The 16,196-nt window shown below is 39.3% G+C and overlaps 2 non-coding genes across 2 annotated transcripts; one reads left to right on the top strand and one right to left on the bottom strand.

The window, feature by feature from the left end:
• Window positions 1-2,259: 2,259 nt before the first annotated feature.
• LOC148567168 (small nucleolar RNA R71) lies at window positions 2,260-2,367 on the bottom strand. Its single transcript, XR_015882649.1, has one exon. It is a non-coding gene; the product is annotated as a small nucleolar RNA R71 (small nucleolar RNA).
• A 7,760-nt stretch (window positions 2,368-10,127) lies between these two features.
• LOC148567167 (small nucleolar RNA R71) lies at window positions 10,128-10,236 on the top strand. Its single transcript, XR_015882395.1, has one exon. It is a non-coding gene; the product is annotated as a small nucleolar RNA R71 (small nucleolar RNA).
• Window positions 10,237-16,196: the final 5,960 nt, after the last annotated feature.

The following is a 16,196-nucleotide window of genomic DNA, read 5'->3' as shown; positions in this document are numbered from 1 at the left end:
ACCCATTGACAACGGTGATCCCCCAACATACAGCTTGCCAGGGAAAGGAGTATGAATGATTGAATGAAAGCAGTAGGAAAGCAGAGATCCAGAAGGAACGAAGCATCTCCATACGCTTATTTGAAATTCTCACCAATGAATTACATAAGTATCTCTATCCTATTTAATATTTTATTTAAATTTAAACTATCAAAATTACATAACCATTTGAATCTGCCTGACTGAGATTTACAAGATAACCATAGCTTGCTTCAAGCCGACAATCTCCGTGGGATCGACCCTTACTCACGTAAGGTTTATTACTTGGACGACCCAGTGCACTTGCTGGTTAGTTGTGCAAAGTTGTGAAAAGAGAATTGAGATTATGATTGTGCGTACCATGTTTTTGGCGCCATTGAGATCACAATTTCGTGCACCAAGTTTTTGGCGCCGTTGCCGGGGATTGTTCGAGTTTGGACAACTGACGGTTCATCTTGTTGCTCAGATTAGGTAATTTTATTTTATTTATAAGCTTTTTATTTCTTATTTTAGAAAAATACAAAAAAAAGTTTTTCTTCTTTTTTGTTTTTCCCAAAATAACTTTTGAAAAATCCAGAAAAAAAAATTAACAAAACCATAAAAACCGAAAATTTGATGTTTCTTGTTTGAGTCTAGTGTCAATTTTTATGTTTGGTGTCAATTGCATATTTTTTATTTTCAAAAAAAATTTCGAAAATTCATGCATAATGTTCTTCATGATCTTCAAGTTGTTCTTGATGATCTTCTTTGTTTGATATTTGCATTTCCATGTTTTGTGTCTTTTCTTGTTTTTCATATCTATTTTCAATTTGTTAGTATCTAAACATTAAAAATTTTAAGTTTTGTGTCTTGCATGTTTTTCTTTTCTTAAAAAATTCTCAAAAATAAGTTCTTGGTGTTCATCTTGACATTAAAAGTGTTCTTGGTGTTCATCTTGATATTCAAAGTGTTCTTGCATGCATTGTGTGTTTTGATTCATAATTTTCATGTTTTGAGTCTTTTTGTTGTTTTTCTCTCTCTTCATAAAAATTCAAAAATAAAAAAATATCTTTCCCTTATTCTCTCATAAATTTTTGAAAATTTGGTTTGATTTAGTAAAAAAGTTTTTAAATTTAATTGTTTTTTATGAGTTAAATCAAATTTTCAGTTTAAAAATTCTATCTTTTTCAAATCTTTTTCAAAATTCAAATCTTTTTCAATTTTTCTTTCATATTTTCTAAATTTCAAATTGATTTTCAAAATCTTTTTCTTATTTTTGTTTCATATTTTCGGATTTATTGCTAGCATTTAATTTCCCTTTTAAATCTTTTTCAAAATGATTTTCAATCATATCTTTTTCAAAATCAATTTCAAATTCTGTTCTAACTTCTTATCTTTTCAAAATTGATTTTCAAATCTTTTTCAATTAACCACTTAACTTTTTGTTTGATTTTAAAAGTTTACTATTTCAATCGTATCTTTTTCAAAACCACCTAACTAATTTTCTCTCTCTAATTTTCGAAAACTCCTCCCTTTTTTTTTTCAAAATTCCTTTTAATTAACTAATTGTTTTCAATTTTAATTTAATTTTATTTCCCTTTTTAATTTTCGAATTTTTCTGTTCCCCTTCTTCTATTCTTCTCTTCTTCTACTCACATAAAGGAATCTCTATACTATGACATAGAGGATTCCATACTTTCTTGTTCTCTTCTCTTTCATATGAGTAGGAACAAGGACAAAGGCATTCTTATTGAAGCTGATCCTGAACCTAAAAGGACTCTAAAGAGGAAACTAAGAGAAGCTAAAGCACAAAACTCTCGAGAGGACCTAACAGAAATTCTTGAAAAAGAAGTAGAGATGGCAGCCGAAAATAATAACAATGGTGAAGATGCAATGATGATGCTTGGTGACTTTATTGCACCCTCTTCTAACTTCTACAGAAGAAGCATCTCAATTCCTGCCATTAGAGCAAACAACTTTGAGCTTAAGCCTCAATTAGTTTCTCTAATGCAATAGAATTGCAAGTTTCATGGACTTACATTGAAAGATCCCCATCAGTTCTTAGCTGAATTCTTGCAAATCTGTGACACTGTCAAGACCAATGGAGTTGATCCCGAGGTCTACAGGCTTATGCTTTTCCCTTTTTCTATAAGAGACAGAGCTAGAACATGGTTGGATTCACAACCTAAGGAAAGCCTGCACTCTTGGGAAAAGCTGGTCAGTGCTTTCCTGGCCAAATTCTTTCCACCTCAAAAGATGAGCAAGCTTAGAGTGGAAATCCAAACCTTCAGACAGAAGGAAGGTGAGTCCCTCTATGAAGCTTGGGAAAGATATAAGCAACTGATCAAAAGGTGTCCTACTGACATGCTTCCAGAATGGAGCATCATATGTATATTCTATGATGGTCTGTCTGAGTTGTCAAAAATGTCATTGGACCATTCTGCAGGAGGATCTCTTCATCTGAAAACCCCTGCAGAAGCTCAGGAACTCATTGAAATGGTTGCAAATAACCAGTTCATGTACACCTCTGAGAGGAATCCTGTGAATAATGGGACGCCTCAGAAGAAGGGAGTTCTTGAAAATGATACTCTGAATTCCATATTAGCTTAGAACAAAATATTGACTCAGCAAGTCAATATGATTTCTCAGAGTCTGAATGGATTGCAAGCTGCATCCAACAGTACTAAAGAAGCATCTTCTGAAGAAGAAGCTTATGATCCTGAGAACCCTGCAATGGCAGAGGTGAATTATATAGGAGAACCCTATGGAAACACCTATAATCCTTCATGGAGAAATCATCCAAATTTCTCATTGAAGGACCAACAGAAGCCTCAACAACGCTTCAACAATAATGGTGAAAGAAATAGGTTTAGCAATAGCAAGCCTTTTCCATTATCTTCTCAGCAACAGACAGAGAATTCTGAATAGAGCCATTCTGGCCTGGCAACCATAGTTTCTGATCTATCCAAGACCACACTAAGTTTTATGAATGAAACAAGGTCCTCCATTAGAAATTTGGAGGCACAGGTGGGTCAACTGAGTAAGAAGATTACTGAAACTCCTCCCAGTACTCTCCCAAGCAATACAAAAGAAAATTCCAAGAGAGAGTGCAAGGCCATAACCATGACCAACATGACTGAACCTGGAGAGAGTGAGGAGGATGTGAGTCCCAGTGAGAAAAGCCTCATGGGACGTCCTCTGGACAGAAAGGAGTTTCCCTTTGAGGAACCAAAGGAATTTGAGGCTCATACAGAGACCATAGAGATTCCATTGAACTTTCTTCTACCATTCATGAGCTCTGATGAATATTCTTCCTCTGAAGAGGATGAAGATACCATTGAAGAGCATGTTGCTAAGTATCTAGGAGCAATCATGAAACTGAATGCCAAGTTATTTGGTAATGAGACTTGGGATGATGAACCCCCCTTGTTCACCAATGAACTGAGTGCATTAATGAGGCAGACACTACCTCAGAAGAAATCGAACCCCAAAAAATTCTTCATACCTTGTACCATAGGCACCATGACCTTTGAGAAGGCTCTATGTGACCTGGGATTAGGGATAAACCTCATGCCCCTCTCTGTAATGGGGAAATTGGGAATCTTTGAGGTACAAGCTGTAAGAATCTCACTAGAGATGGCAGACAAATCCATGAAACAGGCTTATGGACTAGTAGAGGACGTGCTAGTGAAGGTTGAAAGCCTTTACATCCCTGCTGATTTCATAATCCTAGACACTAGGAAGGATGAGGATGAATCCATCATCCTTGGCAGACCCTTCCCAGCCATAGCAAAAGCAGTGATTGATGTTGACAGAGGAGAGTTGGTCCTTCAGTTGAATGAGGACTACCTTGTATTCAAGACTCAAGGTTCTCCTTCTGTAACCATAGAGAGGAAGCATGAAAAGCTTCTCTTAATACAGAGTCAAACAAAACCCCCACATTCAAACTCTAAGTTTGGTGTTGGGAGGCCATAACCAAACTCTAAGTTTGGTGTTGAGAGGCTCCAACCTTGCTCTGATTATCTGTGAGGCTCCATGAGAGCTCACTGTCAAGCTATTGACATTAAAGAAGCGCTTGTTGAGAGGCAACCCAATGTTATTTAATTATATCTATTTATTCTCCATTGCTATTTTATGTTTTCTTTAGGTTGATTATCATGTGAAGTCACAAAAACAACTGAAAAATCAAAAACAGAATGAAAAATAGCAATAAAAATAGCTCACCCTGGAGGAAGAGCTTACTGGCATTTAAACGCCAGTAAGAAGCATCAAACTGGCGTTTAACGCCAGAAAGAAGCATCAAACTGGCGTTAAACGCCAGAAACAAGCACCAGACTGGCGTTTAATGCCAGAACAGAGCATGGAATTGGCGTTTAACGCCAAGAATGGAAAAAAAGCTGGCGTTAAACGCCAGAAACAAGCAGCAAGCTGGCGTTTAACGCCAGACATGCATTCTAAGGGCGTTTTGCACGCCTAAATGGACCAGGGATACTAAGTCCTTAACCCCTCTGGATCTGTGGATCCCACAGGATCCCCACCTACCCCACCTCTTCTTCTCTCCTCTTTACACATTTTCATAACACTCTTCCCCAAATACCCTTAACCACTCACATCCATCTACTCTTCCCCATAAACCCCACCTACCTCCAAAATTCAAATTCCTTTCCCTCCCAAACCCAACCCTAATGGTCGAAACCTACCCTCCCCCACCCTTATATAAACCCCTTAACACTACTCAATTTTCACACATCACAAACACTACTTCCCCCCTTGGCCGAATACACTCTCTCACTCCATCTCCATTTTCTTCTTCTTCTACTACTTTCTTTCTTCTTTTACTCGAGGACGAGCAAACCTTTTAAGTTTGGTGTGGTAAAAGCATTGCTTTTGTTTTTCTATAACCATTAATGGCACCTAAGGCCAGAGAAACCTCAAGAAAGAGGAAAGGAAAGGCAATTGCTTCCACCTCTGAGTCATGAGAGATGGAGAGATTCATCTCAAAGGTCCATCAAGACCACTTCTATGAAGTTGTGGCCAAGAAGACATCCTCATTGAAGAGGACAAGCCCATCACTAAAAAGAGGATGGAGCAAACAAGAGAGCCCACTCATGGACCTTAACAAGAGCATGAGGAAATTCCTCATCATTAAATTCTTGAGATGCCTCAAGGGATGCACTTTCCTCCGCAAAACTATTGGGAGCAAATTAACACCTCCCTAGGAGAATTAAGTTCCAACATGGGACAACTAAGGGTGGAGCACCAAGAGCACTCCATCATTCTCCATGAGATTAGAGAAGATCAAAGAGCTATGAGGGAGGAGCAACAAAGGCAAGGAAGAGACATAGAGGAGCTCAAGAACACCATTGGTTCTTCAAGAGGAGGAAGATGCCACCCTCACTAAGGTGGACCCGTTCCTTAATCTCCTTGTCTAATTATTTTTTCTGTTTTCATTCTCTATGTTTTATGTTTATTTATGTTTGTGTCTTTATTACATGATCATTAGTGTCTAGTGTCTATGTCTTAAAGCTATGAATGTTCTATGAATCCATCACCTTTCTTAAATGAAAAATGTTTTAACCACAAAAGAACAAGAAGTACATGATTTCGAATTCATCATTGAAATTAGTTTAATTATTTTGATGTGGTGACAATACTTTTTGTTTTCTGAATGAATGCTTGAACAGTGCATATGTCTTTTGAATTTGTTGTTTATGAATGTTAAAATTGTTGGCTCTTGAAAGAATGATGAAAAAGGAGAAATGTTATTTGATAATCTAAAAAATCATAAAATTGATTCTTGAAGCAAGAAAAAGCAGTGAATGACAAAGCTTGCGAAAAAAATGGCGAAAATAAAAGAAAAAAAAAAGAGAAGAAAAAGAAAAAGCAAGCAAAAAAAGCCAATAGCTCTTTAAACCAAAAAGCAAGAGCAAAAAGCCAATAGCCCTTTAAACCAAAAGACAAGGGTAAAAAGGATCCAAGGCTTTGAGCATCAGTGGATAGGAGGGACCAAAGGAATAAAATCCTGGCCTAAGCGGCTAATCCAAGATGATCCTAACCATGTGCTTGTTGCATGAAGGTGTCAAGTGAAAAGCTTGAGACTGAGCGGTTAAAGTCGTGATCCAAAGCAAAAAAAAGAGTGTGCTTCAGAACCCTGGGCACCTCTAATTGGGGACTCTAGCAAAGTTGAGTCACAATCTGAAAAGGTTCACCAGTTATGTGTCTGTGGCATTTATGTATCCGGTGGTAATACTGGAAAACAAAGTGCTTAGGGCCACGGCCAAGACTCATAAAGTAGCTATGTTCAAGAATCAACATACTGAACTAGGAGAATCAATAACACTATCTAAATTCTGAGTTCCTATAGAAGCCAATCATTCTGAACTTCAAAGGATAAAGTGAGATGCCAAAACTTTTTCTGGACTTTACTATAAGTTTGTGTATTTTTCTATAATTTCAGGTATTTTCTGGCTGAAATTGAGGGACCTGAGCAAAAATCTGATTCAGAGGCTGAAAAAGGACTGTAGATGTTGTTGGATTCTGACCTCCCTGCACTCAAAGTGGATTTTCTGGAGCTACAGATACCCAATTGGACGATGCAAACTGGCATTCAAACGCCTACTTCCTACCCTATTCTGAAGTTAAACGCCAGAAACAGGTTACAAACCAGAGTTAAACGCCAGAAACAGGCTGCAACCTGGCGTTTAACTCCAAGAGAAGTCTCTACACGTGTAAAGCTCAATGCTCAGCCCAGGCACACACCAAGTGGGCCCAGAAGTGGATTTCTGCATCATTTACTTATTTCTGTAAACCCTACGCTACTAGCTCATTATAAATAGGACCTTTTACTATTGTATTTTCATCTTTTGATCATGTTTTTATGATTGAACCCTCTTTGGGAGGCTGGCCATTCGGCCATGCCTAGACCTTATTCTTATGTATTTTCAACGGTGGAGTTTCTACACCCCATAGATTAAGGTGTGGAGCTCTGTTGTTCTTCATGAATTAATGCAAAGTACCATTGTTTTTCTATTCAACTCAAGCCTATTTCTTCTCTAAGATATTCATTCGCACACAAGAACATGATGAATGTGATGATTATGTGACACTCATCACCATTCTCACTTATGAACGCGTGCCTGACAACCACTTCCGTTCTACATGCAAACAAGCTTGAATGTGTATCTCTTGGGTTTCTAATCTAAGATTAAAACCTTCGTGGTATAGGCTAGAATTATTGGCGGCCATTCTTAAGATTCGGAAAGTCTAAACCTTGTCTGTGGTATTCCGAGTAGGATCTGGGAAGGGATGACTGTGACGAGCTTCAAACTCGCGAGTGTTGGGCATAGTGACAGACGCAAAAGGATCAATGGATCCTATTCCAACATGATCGAGAACCAACAGTTGATTAGCCGTGCAGTGACAGCACATTTGGACCATTTTCACTTAGAGGACGGACGGTAGCCATTGACAATGGTGATCCCCCAATATACAGCTTGCTAGGGAAAGGAGTATAAATGATTGAATGAAAGCAGTAGGAAAGAAGAGATCCAGAAGGAACGAAGCATCTCCATACACTTATCTGAAATTCTCACCAATGAATTACATAAGTATCTCTATCCTATTTAATATTTTATTTATATTTAAACTATCAAAATCCCATAACCATTTGAATCTGCCTGACTGAGATTTACAAGATAACCATAGCTTGCTTCAAGCCGACAATCTCCGTGGGATCGACCCTTACTCACGTAAGGTTTATTACTTGGACGACCCAGTGCACTTGCTGGTTAGTTGTGTGAAGTTGTGAAAAGAGAATTGAGATTATGATTGTGCGTGCCAAGTTTTTGGCGCCATTGAGATCACAATTTCGTGCACCACTACTCCATCTTGGGCGTTGAACGCCCCTTCTTTCCTCCTTGTCTGGCATTCAACGCTAGCAAGGGATGTACTCCTGGGTGTTCTTCTTCCATATCTAAATGTCTCTGTCTCTGTTCTGACTGCTGCACATGATCACGAACTCTAAAAAGAAACAATTTTGAAAATAAACTAATATTAGGTAAATAAACTTAAAGAAAAAAAAATAGGAAAACTCTAGTTATGGTTGGGTTGCCTCCCAACAAGAGTTTCTTTAACGTCACTAGCTTGACGGTTAGCTTCCTTACGTAGATGGATAGGGGCTCAGAATGTCACCCCTTACAGTGAATTTTTTCCCTGTGCTCTCATGGATGAGCTCCACGTGTTCCAGAGACAGGACCTTGTTCATAGTGTGCAGAATCACTGGGCTGTTTGTGAAGACAACTCTCATGCCAGGTGAGAGGGCTTCAGTGGGAATTTTCTTATCCTTCCAGCCCTTAGGTACCTTTTAGTACCCTTATCCTCAGTGCTTGTGGATGGTTTCATGACACCAAACTTAGAGTTGGTGTCTGGGGGCTCTGTATAACTCTGTACTGAGAGAGAGTGTTGGAACACTAAGTGTTGTACAGTTGTCTCTCCCTTAGGGAAGGATTTAGGATTGGGCATCTTAAATAAGATGTGATCCTCCCATAATTGCAGGACTAGCTCCCCTTTTGCCACATCAATTATGGCATTGGCTGCAGCCAGGAAAGGTCTTTCAAGGATGATGGATTCATCCTCGTCCTCTCCAGTATCTAAGATTATAAAATCTGCAGGGATGTAGAGGTTTTCAACCTTTACCAATACATCCTCTACCAGGCCATATGCCCTTTTCAATGACTTATCTACCATCTCTAATGAGATCTTGGCAGCTTGCACCTCAAAGATTCCCAGCCTCTCCATTACAGAGAGATGCATGAGGTTTATGCTTGATCCTAGGTCACATAAAGCCTTCTTAAAAGTAATAGTCCCTATGGTACAGGGAATTAGGAAGCATCCGAGATTCGACAGCTTCTGAAGTAGTTTTTGCTGAACCAAGGCATTGAGTTCCTTGGTGAGCACTAGAGGTTCTTCTCCAATGTCTCTGTTTCAAATAATTTGGCATTCAGCTTCATTAGAATTCCTAGGTACCGAGCAATTTGCTCTTTCCTAGTATCTTCTTCCTCATCAGAGGAGGAGTATTCTTCAGATTCTATAATCTTTAACCAGGCATTCAAGGGAACCTCTATGGTCTCCTCATGAGCCTTGGTCTCATTCAGTTCTTTAACAAGGGGACCCTTAGTGGGTGTTGAATGCCCAACTACTCTTATTATGGCGTTCAACGCCAGGAGTTGTCCCTTTTTGGGCGTTGAACGCTTAGTCTCTACTCCATTACTGGAATTCAACGCCTCCAACTGCTCCTCTTTGGACGTTGAACGCCCAGCTTCTCCTCTTCAGTTTCGGCCTCAACTTCTATAGTGATGGCCTTGTACTCTTCTCTTGGATTTACTTCAGTGTTACTAGGAAGAGTATTAGGAGGGGTCTCAGGGATTCTTATACTCAGCTGACCAATCTATACCTCCAGATTCCTAATGGAGGATCTTGTTTCAGTGATGAAACTATGAGTGGTCTGAAAGAGATTGGAGACTATAGCGGCTAAGTCAAAGAAGCTCTTCCTAGGAGTCTCCATTTGCTGCTGAGAAGATGGAAATGGTTTATTAAGAAACCTATTCTTGTTTCTTCCACCTTAATTATTATTGAAGCCTTGTTGAGGCTTCTGTTGATCCTTCCAAGAAAGGTTGGGATGATTTCTCCATGTTGGATTGTAGGTATTGCCATAGGACTCATTATTGGGATTTCCTTAGGAGATTCCCAAATAGTTAACCTCATCCATCATGGGTTGATTTGGATCATATGCATCTCCTTCATAGGAGGCTTCTTGAGTGCTGTCAACTGCAACTTGTGATCCAGTCAGATGCTGAGAGATCATGTTGATCTGTTGGGTCAGTATCTTATTTTGAGCCAATATGACATTCAGAGTATCATCTCCAGGACTCCTATCTTTTGAGCTACCCCAGTGTTCACAAGGCTTCTCTCAGAAGTGTACATGAATTGGTTGTTAGCAACCATGTCAATGAGTTCATGTGCCTCTTCAGGCATTTTCTTCAAGTGAAGTGAACCACCAGCAGAGTGGTCTAATGCCATCTTGGACATCTCAGAAAGACCATCATAGAAGATATCTAAGATGGTCCAGTCTGAAATCATGTTAGGAGCGCACTTTCTGATTAATTGCTTGTACCTCTCCCAGACTTCATAAAGGGATTCACCCTCTTTCTGCCTAAAGGTCTGAACTTCCACCCTGAGCTTGCTCAACTTTTGAGGTGGAAAGAACTTGGTCAAAAATGCATTAACCACCTTTTTCCAAGAGTCTAGGCTTTTATTAGGCTGAGAATTCAGCCATAACCTAGCCTTGTCCCTTACAGCAAAGGGGAAAAGCATAAGCTTGTAGATTTCAGGATCCACTCCATTAGTCTTGATAGTATCACAAATCTGCAAGAAATCAGAGATGAATCTATTGGGATCTTCCTGTGAAAGTCCATGAAACTGGCAGTTTTGTTGACTAAAGTGACCAGTTGAGGCTTCAACTCAAAGTTATTTGCACCAATGGCAGGTATAGAGATGCTTCTTCCATAGAAGTCAGAAGTGGGTGCAGTAAAGTCACCTAGGACCTTCCTTGTGTCTCCTCTACCATTAGGATTGGCTACCATGTCTGTAATTTTAGCTTCTTGTTCAAAAAGCACTGTGAGGTTTCCTTCGGAGTGCTATGCTCTTACTTGTTGTAAACGCCTCTTTAGAGTCCTCTCAGGTTCAAGGTCAAGATCAAAGAGATGTTCTGTATCTCTGTTCCTGCTCATGATCAAGAAGGAAGAATGCAAGAAGAAAAGAATTCTCTATGTCAGAGTATAGAGGTCCTTTCAGAGAGTTAGAAGAGAAGAGAAGAAAAGAAAGATATGTTTTAGGTTAAAGGAGTTTTCGAAAATTAATAGAGAGGGAGGGGGAGATATTTTCAAAAATAGAAAGGAAAAGAGAGATAAAGTTTTCTAAAAAGAAGAAAGAGAAATTAGTTAGGAGGTTTTGAAAAGGAATAAAGAGAAAGGAAATAGAAAGAGAATAAAATAAAACAAGTAACTAACTAATAAACAAGAATTGAAAATAAAAGATTCGATTTTGAATTTTTAATTTCAAAAGAAAGTAAAGATTTGGAATTAAAAAGTTTTAAATTTAAAAAGAAGATAAGATAAGAAGGACTTACAGTAAGAAGATATGATAAAGATTTGAAAAAGATTTGCAAAAGATAAGATTTGAAATTTGATTTTTGAAAAAGATTTAATTTTAAAAATTAAATTTTAAATTTTAAATTTTAAAATTGAATTTTTAAAATTTGAATTTAAAGTAAGATAAGATAGGATTTTTGAAATTTAAATAAAGATAAAAGAAAATATTTGAAAAAGATATGAAAATATAAGAATGGAAATTCAAAATTTAAACTTTACTAACAAGAAAACACCAAACTTAAAATTTGTAAATCAAGATAAGAAAAGATAGTTGATATTTTCAAAATTTTGAAGAAAGATAAAAGAAATTTTTTTTGGATTTTCGAAATTTAAGGAAAAAGAAAAACAACTAAGAGACACCAAACTTAAAAATTTTAAGATTAAAGACACTAGTTTTTCGAAAATTTAAAAGAAAAACACAAAAAGATATCAAACTTAAAATTTTTTAAGATTAAAGCAAGAAATTAGCAAGAACAATTTGAATACCAAGAAAGAAAAGTAAGAAAAATTTTCAAAATTTTTTAAAGAAGGATGAACACAAAAGAGACACCAAACTTAGAAACTGACACAAGACTCAAATAGAGAAAAAGATTACTAAAGAAAAGAAAAGGTTTTTGAAAAATTTTTGAAGAAAGAAAACAAAAGACAAATAAAAAAGTAACTAAAACTTAAAAAGTACCTAATCTAAGCAACAAGATAGTCCGAGAGTTTGTCAATCATAGAACAATCCCCAGCAACGGTGCCAAAAACTTGGTACACGAAATTGACTCCGCAATATTCGTACAGATAGACCGGCAAGTGCACTGGGTCATCCAAGTGATACCTCAGGTGACTGAGGGTCGATCCCACGGAGATTGTCGGATTGAACAAGCAGTGGCTATCTTGTAGATCTTAGTCAGGCGAATAGAAAATAGAGTTGTTGTGAAGAACGCATAAAAATAGAATAAATAAAGTGTTACTGGATTGGTGTGAAATCAATGATAAGAGAAGGGTTGAGGCTTCGAAGATTCTTCCTCCTTCTGGATCAACTTTTTTCACTGTCGACTTCAATTTCTGATGATTCATTCCATGGCAGGTTGTAAGTGACTAATGCCAGGTCAGTGGTCATTAATCTCCTCTGCTTCAAATCAAACGCCAGGTCAGTGGTCATCCAATCTGAACGGGGGTGAAGCTTCTACAGTTCATTTCCTTGGTGATCCTACTCAAAGCGCCACAGACAAGGTCAGATCTTTCGGATCAGAGGATGCTACTCCATTGATTCTAGCCTATACCACAAAGGCCCTAATTGCTCCATACCTCAGCTGAAGTGATATCTCCAAGTCCCCAACGAAGTCGTGGATTAGCCGTCTAAGAGATGTATAATCAAGCTTGTGGTTTAGTACTATCCTGTCAAGGACTCGCAAGAACCCATGTAGAATAGGAATGACGGTCAAGTTACACTCCCAATTCATTAGGATGAAGAACAAAGATACATCTTAGAATGAAATCAAGCATAGATTGAAATATAATAGTGATATTATTAATCCATAAGAATCAGCAGAGCTCCTAACCTTAACTTAGGAGGTTAATAACTCATAGCTTACAGAAAGTAGTAACGTATTCAAAAATATGGCATAAGGTGGAAGATGATTCTAAACAACGGTGATCTCTTCCTATATATACTAATCTAACAACTAAGAAGTACAAAAATATGATAGAATAGACTAGAGGTGCGAAATCCATCCTTGGGCCCACTTTGGCTGAGCACTTGGGCTGAGCATGGGTGAAGCCACGAGTTGGTACTCCCTCTAGGGCGTTAGACGCCAGCTTTGGACTCCTTTTTCGGCGTTGGACGCCAGCTGCTACCTTTTGGGCATCTAACGCCAGGAATACGGTTGGTAGCTGGCATTGAACGCCAGTTTTAGGCCTTCATTTCTAGAGCAAAATATAAACTATTTTATATTCCTGAAAACCCCTGGATGTTAGCTTTCCATATCCGTTGAGAGCGCGCCATTTGCACTTCTGTAGCTCCAGAAATGCTCTTTCGAGTGCATGGAGGTCAGAATCTGACAACATCTGCAGTCCTTTCTCTGTCTCTAAATCAGACTTTTCCAAAACTCCTCAACTTTAGTCAGAATTTACCTGAAATCATCATAAAACACAACAACTCAAAGTAGAATCCAAAAATGTGAATTTTTCACTAAAACCTATCAAAACATAATAAAATTTGAACAAAACATAACTAAAACAATATGAAAATGATGCCAAAAAGCGTATAAAATATCCGCTCATCAATCGCGCCCTCTTCTGCTCTACCGTGATAGTTTGGAAGGCAAAGCCAGTGATGGTCCAAGTGAGCTTGTTGGATGCGAAGCTGCGTCAGGCCCAGGCTCACGTTGGCAAGCTAAAGAAGTAGCTAGAGGCGTCGGAGATAGCATGGCTAAAGGCTGCCAAGGATGCTAAGGATGCTAGGGTCGAGTTGCTCCCTTTTTCCGAGGTAGAGACTTCGCTTCTATCTCAGTTGGGGAGTGAGCAAATGCAGGCTTTAGATGCTGAATCTGAAGCTGCCGTTTGCTTGCTGAGGTGGAGGTTCTGCGGGCTGAGATGGCAGATTTGAAGAAGGAGAAGGGGGAGCTGCTGGTGGATGTGAGGGGCGCGATTTTTGCGGCCAAGGAGATGATGAAGGCACATGCTTTGGTGCTTCCCCAGGTGTGGACGTATTCGTGATGGGGGCGTTCAAGACCATTAGGGATGGCCACATCGTTGATTTGGAGTAGGTTTTCCTTTGTAATTTTCTTTAAGTTTGTAAGCCATTTTGGCAAAAAAAACTTGGGTTTGTTATGTCTTTGTTTTGCTACGATGGTGCCGTCTTTGGTTTTGAATTTTTATAATGATGGGGCCATTTTAGGCCATTTTATTTTGGAGCAGTTTTTATGACTTGTTATTTTTCGCTGTGATGAAAGCCCTTTTTATGCTCGTTTTTGCTTGAAGTCGTTTATATGACTTATTAACTACTTGTGATGGGGCTGTCTGGGCTATTTACTCTTATATGACTTATTCCCTTCCTGGGGAGTGGAGGGACCGATGTTGTTCCGTCGTAAGACGAGATCATCAGGTCTGAAGTGCCATCGGATCAGGCCTCGATTGTACCTTAGGCTTATTCTTTGTTTTAATGCTAGCTCTCGTAAGTGGGATATACTTCTAACCTCGTCTGTGAGGTCCCGTTTTGCTTCTTCATCATTCCCTACGATGGTTCTTTGTGGGCTAGGATCTTTGACCTTTACTGAGATGACGTCCTCTAGGCTGTAAATTAGCCAAAAAGGGGTTTCTCTAGTTGAGGTTTAGGGGGAGATTTGGTATGACCAGAGAACCGAACTGAGTTTGATGACCCAGAGTCCTTTGGCTTCGTCAAGCCATTTCTTGAGGCCTTATACTATTATTTTATTGGCCGATTCAACTTGCCCATTTGTCTGTGGGTGCTCCACTGAACTGAACTGGTGAGAGATGTGGAGTCCTTCTAGGAATTCTCTAAATCGCTTGTCCACGTATTGGGTTCCGTTGTCCAAGATTACGACATCGGGGATCCCAAATCGGGTCAAGGCGTGTCTCGAGAAGAACTTCCAGCATTGGGTGGCCGTGATGGAGGCCAAGGGTTTGGCTTCCATCAATTTGGTGTAGTAGTTGATGGCGATGATGAGGTATGGAAGCTACTCAGGAGCCGTGGAAAAGGGGCCGACGAGGTTGATCCCCTAGGTTTCGAAGGGCCGATCTGCCATTTTGGTGTTGAGCTGGTGTGGGACAGGTTGGTGGAAATCAGAGTGGATTTGGCATATGCCGCAACTTTTGACTAGTTGGAGGGAGTCCTTTATGATGGATGACCAAAAGTAACATGCTCGGATAACTTTTTGGGCCAGAGTTTTCCCTCCTACATGGTGGCCACAACATCCTTCGTAGATTTCGTGAAGTTGTAGTCCGTGTCACCGGGTTCTATGCACTTGAGGGGGGTTGTGAGAGTCTACATTTGTAAAGCTGTCCCGATATTGTCGTGTAGTTTGTGGCTTCCCGTTTCAGAAGCTTTGCTTCCTTGGGGTCTTTAAAACTTCAATCACTTAAACAAATACATCAAGGCATCAAATGGAATAAAGATGAATTAAATTCGACAATCTAAAGGCACAAAAAGCATGTTTTTCACAATCAATCATAATTAGGAGAAATTCACAAAAGCGTGCATTTTCATGAATAAGTGCGAGATAAGTTGATAAAATCCACTCATTTTAATACAAGATAAACCATAAAATTATGGTTTATCAGTCCTCTGGCAATGTTCCATGCCTGAGGTACTGAAGGATTGGAAAGGTCCACGAAGTTTGGCTCGAGATCAGCAGGTCGACTGTGGCCGCAACTGATATAGATGGTGTTTTGATAACCCTTGGATCAGTAACTGATTTCCCTGGCCTGGCTTGGTGCTTACAAGTTTTGAGAGTAAGTCTGCCCTTGTTTTCCGTTCTTTGGGAACGTGTTAGACGGTTACTCGCTCGAACTCCGCCATCAATTCTATTACTTTAGCCAGGTATTGTTGTAGGAGGGTGTTCCGTGGTTAGTAGTCTCCGTTAATTAGGGAGCTGACCATCAGGGAGTCACTGCAAATTTCTAGTGTTCTCACGCCGACCTCCTTGGCTAAAGTAAATCTGGCTAGGAGGGCCTCGTATTCGGATTGATTGTTGGATATCGGGAATTCATATCGAATGGATTGCTCGATAACGATTCCATTCTTATTTTCTAGTATTACTCATGCTCCTCTCGAACTCGTGTTGGATGAGCCATCCACATGTAACTTCCAAGCCTCTATGGTTTCATTTCCCAGGGTCATTTCAGTGAGGAAGTCTGCCTTGGCTTGTACCTTGATAGCGTTCCTGGACTCGAATACGATTTGGTATTGTGATAGTTCGACGAACCATGCGAGCATCCTTCTTGCCAAGTCCGGCTTTTGTAGTACTTGCCTGACCGCCTGGC

This window comes from Arachis ipaensis, chromosome B4, assembly GCF_059453495.1.
Source record: "Arachis ipaensis isolate K30076 ecotype BB chromosome B4, ASM5945349v1, whole genome shotgun sequence".
Lineage (NCBI taxonomy): Eukaryota > Viridiplantae > Streptophyta > Magnoliopsida > Fabales > Fabaceae > Arachis > Arachis ipaensis.
The sequence above is the reverse complement of the archived record's forward strand: the minus strand, read 5'-3'. Positions and strand labels throughout refer to the sequence as shown.